The sequence below is a fragment of the Saimiri boliviensis genome, chromosome 8, assembly GCF_048565385.1.
Source record: "Saimiri boliviensis isolate mSaiBol1 chromosome 8, mSaiBol1.pri, whole genome shotgun sequence".
NCBI lineage: Eukaryota > Metazoa > Chordata > Mammalia > Primates > Cebidae > Saimiri > Saimiri boliviensis.
This window is the reverse complement of record NC_133456.1, coordinates 53,427,190-53,439,381: the sequence shown is the minus strand read 5'-3', so window position 1 is coordinate 53,439,381 and position 12,192 is coordinate 53,427,190. Positions and strand designations below refer to the sequence as shown.

Sequence of the window (12,192 nt, the reverse complement as noted above, 5' to 3'; positions counted from 1 at the left end):
AGGAACCCACCCCTAGAGGCTTCAGAGAGAGCATGGGCCTCCTAACATCTTGATTTTGGACTTCCAGTCTTTACAATTGTGAGGAAATACATTTGTGCTGTTTTTAGCCACCTGGTTCGTGGCAATTTGTTAGAGCAGCCCCAGGAAACTAATGTGGGGGTGAAGAAGGCTGATGATGTTAAACCAGGTTGGAGAGTAGAGCAGGCCAGGCCCCAAGAGGCCTTGATGATCTTATTAAAGGTGTTTTTCTTAAGAGCAATAGCCAGTTAACCTGTTTTTGTTTTTGTTTTGAGATGTAGTTTTGCTCTTGTTGCCCCAGGATGGAGTGCAATGGCACAATCTCAGCTCACTGCAACCTCTGCCTCCCAGGTTCAAGCAATTCTCCTGCCTCAGTCTCCCAAGTAGCTGGGATTACAGGCATCTACCACCACATCTGGCTAATTTTTTGTATTTTTAGTAGAGATGGGGTTTCACCAGGTTGGCCTGGCTGGTCTCAAACTCCTGACCTCAGGTGATCCACCCACCTCAGCCTCCCAAAGTCCTGAGATTATAGGCCTGAGCCACCATACTGGGCCCAAAGAACATTTCTAAGCAATGAGGCAGTGATGTCTATCTAGGTAGCATGTAAGAGGATCAGATTTACCTTTAGAGAAGGTCACCTGGACTTCTTTAGTGAATTAATTGGAAGGAGGCAAGAATGATAGGCCACCAACGTTTCAAATCATTGATGTCTCGAAGTAGTCACCCAGCTTGTGGTTCCCAATGTCAACTGCTACCTGGGTTCAGCACTTAGGTAAGGAGCTTGTAGCATCAGCAGATTCAAGGCGATTTGAGCTTTAGTCAGGATGATAGAGGTTGTTTGCAATGACCATCTGGGGAAGAAGTTTCCTGTTAAATGCCACACAGATGACACCATTAGAGGCCTTAAGAAGCTGATTGTAGCCCAAGCTGTTACCCATTGGAAAAAGATTATCCTAAAGAAGTGGTACACACTTTTTAAGGACCATATGTCTCTGAGGGGACCATGAAGTCTATGATGGGATGACCCTGGAGCTTTATTATCAATAGATTAGAATCCTAATATTTCTGCTGCCCCACTGTCCTCTCTTATCCTCACTCCTGACACTGGTATAGATGGTTGTTTTCAAAAACTCACCAAAGACTTAGATGTTGCAAATATGTATATTTAAAAATTAAAAAAAAAACAACAAAATAGCTACCCATTTAGATCATATTTTTCTTTCCAACTATCATAGATTAAAGAAATCAAACTTTCTATATTCATTAATACTAGACAGCTGAAACCAATTTTCCCAAACTGTGTTCCAAGAAACCCATGTTCTGAGAAGCCTGTTTTGGAAAACATTCCATGGTTGAGTAAGTTTTGGAAGTTCTAAGTTCCTTGGGATCTTTCTTCTTTTTGGGGAGTCAAAATGTGCATTAACATATTAAAATCTCCAGGAAGTCCTCCAATAAAGAAAGAGTATGGCTCCAATTCTCAAATGTGTTTGATTATAAATTATCCTTGGGCCAAACCCAAACCAAATATAGGTGGGATTACCTGTTAACATTCTAAGGAATTCACTTTTGAAAATGCAGGGCAGAGAGGTTTTTAAAAATAATCTTTTTGTATCCTCACCCCACTTTGGAGCCAGGAGCTTCTACCCAATATTTAGTTTAAATTTTGCTCTACAATTTTTCTCTTGCCCGTGTTCACGGCCCACGGAGAGATAACGGCTGACAATCTGTGAAGTGATGGTTATTTTGAAGCTCAAATCTCCCTTCCCCTTCTCTTTTCCCATCTGGGCGTCATTTGAGAGATCTGCCCTGAAGCAATTCTGCAAGCAGGGTGTGGAGAAAATATTTACGAACCATTTTTAAAACACTACTTTAAAAAACATGGCATGTTCAAATGTGATGTGAAACATATATCCCCAAACTTCAAAATGTTGGTCATTATCACCAGTACAGAGAATGTTATACCTGGAAAGGAATCTAGGAGTCATTTGGTCTAAAATGCTCATTTTGCTCATAAATAAACTAAGGTCCAGAAAGCCAAAGAGAACGGGCCAAATCCACACAGCTGATCCTATCACATAGCTGGAAGGAGATCCGAGGTGTTCTATCCCAGGTCTACTTTCTTTTGAATATATATTCTGGTTTTATAAACTTACTGAACTCCTGGTGGCATTTTAATCGAGACATTAATAGTTAATATAAAGATTACCAAAAAGGTATTCAAAATAATTTAAGAATCTCAACCAGTATATACCTTTTGTGTGTGTGTGTGTGTGTGTGTGTGTGTGTGTGTGAGTGAAAGTAACCAATTCAGTAGAAAAAAAGGGGGAAGGGTAAATTTGTAAATAGTAAAAATAATAGCCAATAATTTTTTTCTTTTAAACAAGAAAATGTTTTAAACAATAAGATTTTTTAAATGACCGAAAAACATCTCCTTTGGCTTTTCTTTTTTATTCTGTTTCCTTCCCTTTCATCAAGTATCTGTAAATATAAAGCAGGTAGAAAGATATCTCCCAATCAGTACCACACATTTAAGGTAGGAAAATGATGTTTTGCTGCCTCCATTCTTTAGAGTGTTATCCTGCTAGTGATCCTTATTAATATATTATGGAAGTAGATTTCAGCTTTCCCTGTCATTGCTGTCTGTGCCACAGAGACACATATTTGGCAGACATGATTCTATAGCTAAGCAGCAGCCTTTCAGACAATGTAATAGGTCAAGGCAGAAAGATGGCACCAGTACAGGTGACTTCGCCCAGAGTGACTATGAGCTAGGAGAACAAAATATGATGCCTCTGCCAGTGTACACATCTTGCAGACACTTCAAGAAAGGTAACATTCATGCAACATGGCCCCTTCCCTCAAGACATATTCTTTATCTTATAATCAGCTGAAGAAAAAGTGATCTGTTACAATATTGAAGCATAAACAGACTAAGGGGAATCTCGGGACAGTTGTTCAGTCTTTATTTCTCCTTTTTAGGGAATTTTAAAGGATAATTTTGGTTCTATGCTATATTCTACTTACTAGCTAATTTTAGAACCTGATCCATTTAAAATACATTTTCAGGTGTAATTTCCAGATTAAACAGGACTGATACTGCCTGGGTACATCAAGATTTACCTCTGCGCACCCAGCTCTTTTCTGCCCATTTTGCTTCTTTTATTGAGACAGCCCATTGATATTGTTCCACTTGAGCTAAACTAAAAACACATCTAGTTCCCAGTGTTCTCTCATCTCAGAAAACAGATAAATCTTTCAAAAGGCTTAGGTAGCTGGCTTCAAAATGCTGCCACTCCTTTGATGATATTACCACAAAGAAGTTAGAGTCAATATCCCTTCTCTAATTCAGGAAACAGCTTGATGTAAGGAAAGATTGAAAAATTAAAAAGAGAAACAAGAGTCTGTATCATGATCTCACCATGTATTTGCAGAGAAACCTTGGATGAGTTTCTACATTTCCATGAGTTTCTGTTTCCTCACCTGTAAAATAGGATTAATAAAATGTACTGAAAATGTCGAGAAGAACAATCAAAGTTTTACAAAATATCCTTCACGGTTTCTGGCATATCAAAGCTCTCAGCCTCTACACTTTACCTTAGCTTTTCTGGCTCCTTTTGAATTCATCATTCAATCCATGGTAGCTTCAGAAATCAAATGCCAGCTGTGTGTCTAAAAGAAAGTTCTTTGTGACGATTTAACCTAAAAGAATCTCTCATCCAAAATCTATTTAATATCTAGGGTTCAATGAAATGCCTTTCAAGCAAAGCATTGGGGGGAAAATACAGAATAGAAAAGAAACGGACTCCATAGAAGGTCATAGTAGGGGCTATGTCCATGCATAAGAATGTAAGATAAAATAAAAATATTCAGTCCAGCATGTAGGTCACATCAATTCCACTGTTACCTACAGAAAAGAAAGTCATGGAGATACTGGACAGACTTGACAGGCAATTAAATGTGATGATTAACAGCAAGTCAAATACAATTATTTCCAGTCCTGGCTCTGACATATACTAGCTGCACCACCTTAAGTAAGCCATTGTATTTCTGTGAGCTTCAATTTTCTCATCTGTGTAAGGAAGGTGATAGTATATAATTTATGGGGTTGGTGTTGTGAGTAATAAATATTGTAATTAATACATAATGCTTTGCACAATATCAGGCAAGGGAGGAGCAAATGTTGAATAGATAGAATCAATTATCATTGTTCTTCTTCTTCTTTTTTTTTTTTTTTCCTAAACACTTCAGATCAAGTCTGAGTCATTCCTAATCAGAGTTTCTGCCCTCTGACAGCCAAAAATGCATAAGAGGAACCCAATGATTGGGTACAGAAACAAACAAAAGAAGAAGAAAATGCTCCTTTCTGGTGAATCCTCCCCCTCCATTAAGCATTCAGGAAATAATGCACTGGGTACTGGTAGGTCGGGACCAGTCCAAGGAACTATTTCCAGCAGTTAAGACATTCACAGTAACTTAGAGTCTATGCCCTGTGATCTTCACACATGAGATGTGAATTTTATAAAGTATGCTTATTTCAGCTCAATTGCCATTTTTTCTTCTAGAGCTAAACTAAAGATACTTAGGCTTCTGACCAATGGGAAAGCTTTTGTCGTCATCCTAGCCAATTGGCTGGCCTGACAATAATAGCACTTTTCAATGTCATTCTTCTTAAGTATCTAGAAAAGATAGGAATCCTGGATTTGTGTTCAGTCAAAAGTACTTAAGGTGAAATCTACCATATATGCCAATAGTTTTCTGGGTAAAAATAAAGTACTTTTTTCCAGAGGGATCCCTAGCTGACAAAAACTTCAACAGGAAGTTGTAAATCATCAAGATGTTCATCTTGATGTTCATCAAGATTAAACATCTCAGCCCTCAGTCTAGAGCAGCACAGGGGTTAGCAAATAAGAAGAATGTGATATGGAGTGAAACCAAAGAGAAGTATTTATGATATTACTGCTTTGTGTGAGTATCAGTCGGGAAAAGAATGTTTGAGGAAAAAAAATCTAATGAATGAACTCAAAACCCCAACTGGTTAGCTGTTGCTGATCCTGGACTAGATGTTATAGAATTAATGATGAAAAATATTTTAATCTTTTTACATTATTTTTAGCAAATGTATATGGATATGCATGCTATTTACATATGTGTGTATGTGTATTCATACAGATATAATTATATATATATATATATATATGTTGATACATTGAGTAGGCCAGTATAACATGTATGTAATTTAAGTATTATAGAATTATGGAGTTGATTAATTAAAATTAGAATGCCTCTGGGTTTTGTACACAAATGTTTACAGCAGCTTTATTTGTAATTGTCAAAAACTGGAAGCAATCCAAATATCTTTCAGCTAGTGATAAAGAAAAGTAGGAGATCCAAACAGTGAAATACTAGGCAGCAATAAAAAGAACAGATTAGTAATACACACAACATGAATAAATATCAAAAGCCCTGGGCTGTGCGAAAAATGCCTTGAGTCAAAAGGCTGCACACTCTATGAATCCATTTGTAGAACTTTCTGGAATAGGCAAAGCTGCAGGCATAGAAATTGATCAGTAAATTCCAAGGACCAAGAGTAAAAGTAGGAGATTGTCCACAAAGGGGCATGAGAATGTCGCAGGAGATGTTATATATCTTGATTGTAATGGTGGTTATGAAAACTCAAAGAACTATATACTAGAATTAACTTCACTGTATATAAATTATATCTCAATAAAAATAAAATAAAATAATGCCTCTGCGCTCAACACAATTCCTTGAAGGAGTGCAGCTTTAAATAGCTGAGGCCCCTCTCTGAGGCAACCTCATTGGCTAAGTGAGGCCTTATTGAGTTGCTGGTCTACCAGGCTTTAACCACCTCCATGTGGCCTCAACATACATCCATGAACATCAGTGAAAGCTGCAGCAATACCCTCCTGAGACAGCAGCTTTCTCTCACTTTCCACATTCAGTTCCCCTCTCACCCACATAGGCCCAGCTGAGCACTTCCTGTCTCCATACCATGGCTTCTTACCAGTCTCAACAGGTGAGTGATGCAATTCAGATGCTGCCATGGTTTCTGGGCACTTTCCTAGCTGAGACTTCTCTTAGTCTTTGTATTTCAAAAGCACTGGCAGGAGAAACCAATGCTCCCCAACTGGAAACACTTCTAGGACCCTGCCAGGCCTTCGACTCTGCAATTGTTGCAAAAGATCAGCTTCTTGCCGGAATAAATCATAGGAAGAAAACAAGAGCATAGTTAAGGATCAGGTGTATGAGAAAGATGAATTCCCAAGGTCACTCAATGAAAAATGTACTAATTAAGACTTAGTGTTAAGTAACAGACATCAACTTGAGGTGGAGACGTAATATTATACTTCAGCACCTGAGTGCATGCTCTCTATATATTCCATTCTCCTTCTAGAATTCCTAGGCAATTGTCTTCGTTCTCCTACTCCATACAGAAGCAAAATAAAAAACTGAAAAATGCCCCTGGCCTAGCCATGAGGCAGAACTATTCGAAGGCATGTTTTCATCTTCGACAGTGGCTAGTCCAAATGGAGAGGTGCTACAAGTGGAAAAAAATACAAACTGTGTTTTGAAGGCTTGATACAAACAATGTAAAACATCTCAATTTTATATTGATTTTCATCTTGAAATGCTAACCTTTTGGTTACATTGAGTTAAAATATTTTAAAAATTAATTTCACCTTTTGAAAATATTTTTTGATGTGGCTCTACAAAATTTAAAATTGTCCAGGTGCAGTGGCTCATGCCTGTGATCCCAGCACTTTGGGAGGCAGAGGTGGGAAGATTCTTGAGCCCAAGAATTTGAGAACAGCCTGGGACAACATGGAGAAACTCATCTCTACAAAAACCACAAATATGAGCCGGGTGTGGTGGTGCATACCTGTGATCCCAGCTACTTTGGGGGTTGAGGTGGAAGGATCACTTGAGCCTGGGAAATGAAGGCTGCAGTGAACTGAGATTGTACCACTGCACTCCAGCCTAGGTGACAGAGTGAGACTCTGTCTCAAAATGATAAAAATAAAATAAAATTACCTATGTTACTCTCATTGTATTTATGTTGGACAGCACAGCTCTATAACCTTGGCAAATTACTGAAGTCCAGTTTTCTTCATTGCAAATGAAAGGTAAGAACTTAACATAGTGTCTGGATCATAGGGAACTTTCAGAAATGGTTGAGATTAATTAACACAAAACTATACATTTAAGTAATCATTTATATGCTGCTCAGGGCATTCAAAAAATGACAAATTATTAAATGTCCATAATATAGAGAAGTGAGTTTAGATAGATATTTATGAAGAAGTGAATTTAGATAGGTAATGATGTAGTTAAATTACCTGGTTTTATAATTCATTACAAAGCTTATGCAAGAGGTCTTATGGGCAAGTGTGAGTTATCAGCCAAAGAGTGTAGTGGTCACAGTGGGTTACATGGATACATGGAATCGAGGAAGAAAGTCGATTCTCCAGAGTTTGGGAGAATTGGGGTGTTGAATGGGTCTAGGAATGGTAGGGACCTGCAACCCACTCCTCTGAACCATCCATATGTTACAAAATCCTGAAAGAGGAAAGCTGCAGAAATCTATGTCCTAAGGAGGCTGGTTCTGGATCATGGAACTTCAAGTCCTCAGGAAGCTCATCTCAAAGCTTGGCATAAAAGGTGGAGCCCAAGATGACATGACAAGGAGAGGAACGCTGATGGACTGAGAACCAGGCCTGCTTCCCCTTTCTCCTGGACAAAATTAATCCAAACATTTTTGTATGATTTTAGGGTAGAAAAAGAAAGTATTGGCTGGGTGTAGCAGTTCACACCTGTAATCCAAGCACTTTGGGAGGCCAAGGCGGGAGAGACACTTGAGGCCAGAAGTTCAAGACCTGCCTGGGCAGCAAAGTGAGTCCTCTGCCCTACGAAATGCTTAAAAAAAAAAAATTAGCCAGGCATGGTGGCACATGTTCATAGTCCCAGATACTCAGGAGGCTGAGGCAGGAGAATCACTTGAGCCCAGGAGATGGAGGCTGCAGTGAGCTCTAATTGCACCACTGCATTCCAACCTGGGTACAGAAGGAGACCCTGTTTTTTAAAAAGAGAAAAATAAAACCTTCCCCAACTACCTTCCCACCTCACCCCCTACCTCCTCCAAGGAATGTCATCAAATGCCCAAGACCAGATGTTGTAGCAACCCTGACAAGTAGCCGAATTGGTTTAGAAAAATAAAGGATTGTGGTATTTATTGTACCTTGGGTTTTGTACTACAAATTTACGGTAAATTCCAACTTATAATTTTGCATACTCATGGGAAATTATTTTGGAATGAAATACCTTCAAGTGTTATGGTTTGTTGTCTCTTGCAATGAGATAGAAATTAGGTAGGGTTTCAATTACTATTGTGTTACTTTTCCATAAGCTTTGAGAAAAGTAAAAATATGCATTGCTTTTATAGTAAAATAATAATATATTACCATTGGGGAAAAACGATAAACCCACAGAAATAGCTCTTTTTATTTAAGTTGTCAGCAATCCTTCAGCAACCTTCCAGACTTGAATAAGGACCTGTTTGTTATTCTCCTGATGGTTCTAGGACTATGCCCCCAGGTATCTCATCAGTAGCTGCTGCCTATGAAAATTGCCCACATCTCTGGCCCCCTCCTGAGTGGCCTCACCCATAAGAGCATTACCTTTTCAAGAGCTAGCCTGGAATACAGCAGCGGGGTTGTCAGCTTCACAAGCTCCTCCTCAAAGCACAGAAGAAATTCGCTTTTGCAGGCAGTTGTTCAGGTAGCTCAGATGTCCATTGTTGGGTCATCTGCCCGAAAACTGTCTGAGGAGTAGGTTCCATGTCTCTGCTATATCACCCTGCACCTCTGGCCACATCTGCTCAGGACCTGACTCCTATCTCAAAGGAAGGCAGTCTGACTTTTGTCTACCAGGAGTTTGTGGTTGAAATGAAAAGAGTGGGCCCCAGTGGTCTCAGACATGCACACTTAGAATTGGAGGCACCAGAGAAAACTTGAAAGCAGAAAAAGAAGAAAGGAGCCAGGCAGAGGGAGGCTGAGTAAGGAATGGCAGAGATTGGAATGTTAGACTTTATGGCCTAATGGCGCCAAATTCTGTTGTTTGCCCAAGGTACATGTTCTTTAGGTTCTGTGAGGAACCCCTGTACTTTGTAATAATTTTCTTTATTTTGCTCAAGTGAAGTCTAGTTGGTTTCAGTTGCTTATAATCAAAATGTCCTTAAAAATGAGGGTAAAATGTCCACCTACCCACAGTTTAAGAAATCAAGGAATTCTTATTTGGGAGGGTATATAAATGAAAATAATTAGTCTCAGCTTTCTCACGTGTAATAAGGTTATCCTAATACTGTTCTTCTCTGCCGATATGAATTTACAGGAAAAAACACTAAGGCTATTAAGATATTTGCTGGACCATCTCACACCAGTTAGAATGGCGATCATTAAAAAATCTGGAAACAACAGATGCTGGAGAGGATGTGGAGAAATAGGAACACTTTTACACTGTTGGTGGGAATGTAAATTCATTCAACCATTGTGGAAGACAGTGTGGCGATTCCTCAAGGACCTAAAAATAGAAATCCCATTTGACCCAGCAATTCCATTACTGGGTATATATCCAAAGGATTATAAATCATTCTACTACAAGGACACGTGCACACGAATGTTCATTGCAGCACTGTTTACAATAGCGAAGGCCTGGAACCAACCCAAATGCCCAACGATGATAGACTGGATAGGGGAAATGTGGTACATATACACCATGGAATATTACGCTGCCATCAAAAACGATGAGCTCACGTCCTTTGTAGGGACATGGATGAACCTGGAAACCATCATTCTCAGCAAACTGACACAAGAGCAGAAAATCAAACACCATATATTCTCACTCATAGGCGGGTGTTGAACAATGAGAACACATGGACACAGGGAGGGGAGCACTACACACTGGGGTCCGTTGGGGGGAAATGGGGGAGTGATGGGGGCTAGGGAGGTGGGAAGAAATAGCATGGGGAGAAATGACAGATACAGGTGAGGGGACGGAAGACAGCAAACCACACTGCCATGTGTGTACCTATGCAACAATCTTGCATGTTCTTCACATGTACCCCAAAACCTAAAATGCAATTTAAAAAAAAGATATTTGCCGGAGGTAATGAGCAGTTTGATTGTTGTGATGCTCTGACAACCCTATGTAGATCATTTAGGTCACCCCCTGTCCTTAGGGTCCCTGCCCAGCCAGAGTAGAGCTACGCGATCCTACCTTAATACATCTCCTACAAAGAACAACTGCATTAGACTTCTCAGCCTAAAATAAAAACAAACTACATTGTTACTGCCGGGAAACAGAAGGGGGCACCCTAAGCATATTTAGTAGTCGCAAACAGCAGCTCTAACGTCTTTAAATACAATGAATGAATGCTTTCTCTCAAGCTTAAGAAAGCAAAGCCTGGCCAATTTTACAACTAAAATTATTCTATGGAGCCACATGACTAGGGCATAAAGATTAAGAGTGCCTAAGTCAATCTCTAAGAAAAAGGAAAAGATTAAAATGAAGCTTACTATCTGTCAAACGTGATATTCCTCCAAACATATCCTAATTTGATTGTCACAATAGTCTAGAGAAAAAGAGTGGTCAGAAACTATTGCTTCTATTGACTCATTATGAAAAGAGAGTCAGAGAAGGAAATAATAAAACTTTTATGGAGCAATTTCTGTATGCCAAACATATGGTTTATGAAAGTGATTTTATGTTCTATAACAACCTAAAAAGGAGGTACTCAAAATTTTCCTCAAACAGCCAGGAGCTAAGCTATTCTCTCTTCCAGTCATTTTTAACTAGCAGTTAATCCAGATGGTTTTCTCAGTATTAATAGACCTGAAATAAACAGGAAGATTATTTAAGAAATCATTATTAAATTATGCAGATGGAAGAAAAAAGGAGATAGGCACAATGAAGGTAAAATAAGGCTTACTATGGGGAAGGATAGAGAAAATGGAGGAAGGAGGGATGATATGGTTTGGCTGTGTACCCAACCAAATCTCACGTTGAATTGTAATAATCACCGTGTGTTAAGGGCAGGGCTAGGTGGAGATAACTGAATCATGAGGATGGTGTCCCCATACTGTTCTCATGGTAGTGAATAAGCCTCACGAGATCTGATGGTTTTATAAAGGGCAGTTCCCTGGCACAAACCCTTTTGCCTGCCACTATGTAAGCGGTCTCTTTGCTCTTCCTTTGTCATCTGCCGTGATTGTGAGGCCTCCTCAACCATGTGGAACTGTGAGTCCATTAAACCTCTTTCCTTCATAAACTACCCAGTCTCAGGTATGTATTTATTAGCAGTGTGAGAACAGACTAATGCAAGGGGGGAAGGGAGGAATGGAAAAGAATGAGGAGACAGAGAAGAGCATCAGAGAGAAAGGGACTGGAAGTACAGGAGTAAGATTGCCACCCCCACAACCCCCCCAAAAAACAAGCCTCTTCTGAGCTGCCTTCAAAAAAACCTTCATAAATCTGAGTGACCAACCTTTTCTCTACTTTTTTACACTCCAACTGTCCAAATATACATATTTCAGAAGCTGCAAAAAGGTATCAGATAATGTTAACATAGGCTACAATGTCCACTTCCAGGAGTGAATGTTTAGGAGGGAGGCAAATGCTGTAATGAGATAGGAGAATAATCAAAGGAGGGATATTGACTTAGCAAGCTCTGAAACCAGCCTTCACTGATAGGTTTTGCTGTCTCCAGCTGTTCATTAGTTAATGAATATGAAATATTGACTCATGGGTAGCCCCACAGGTAGTTAGGAAAACAATCTCATTTCAAACCTGTCAATTGCACAGAGACTGAAAGTTGGGTGGGTTGGGGAGGGAGACGGCCCTTTACCCCTTCCTTTACTTCCCACCGGAGCCTCAGACTAAAGTAGATTTTTGGATCTAGATTCTTCCCCCTACTAGGTGGGGCAGGTTCTGAAATAAAGACAAGGTGGGTTGGGGGATGAGGGCATCTGCTGCCCTGCTTTTTAAACACTTTAGAACAGGAATAAATTGAATCCCAAGGTTTGCTATAAAAGATAAAAAGATAATTTTTTTTTTTTTTTTTTTTTTTGAGACGAGGTTTGGCTCTTGTTACCCAGG

General features: G+C 39.5%; 1 pseudogene; it reads left to right on the top strand.

Moving 5' to 3' along the window:
* Positions 1-845: 845 nt before the first annotated feature.
* On the top strand, positions 846-1,068 carry LOC120367210 (ubiquitin-like protein 5 pseudogene; annotated as a pseudogene).
* Positions 1,069-12,192: the final 11,124 nt, after the last annotated feature.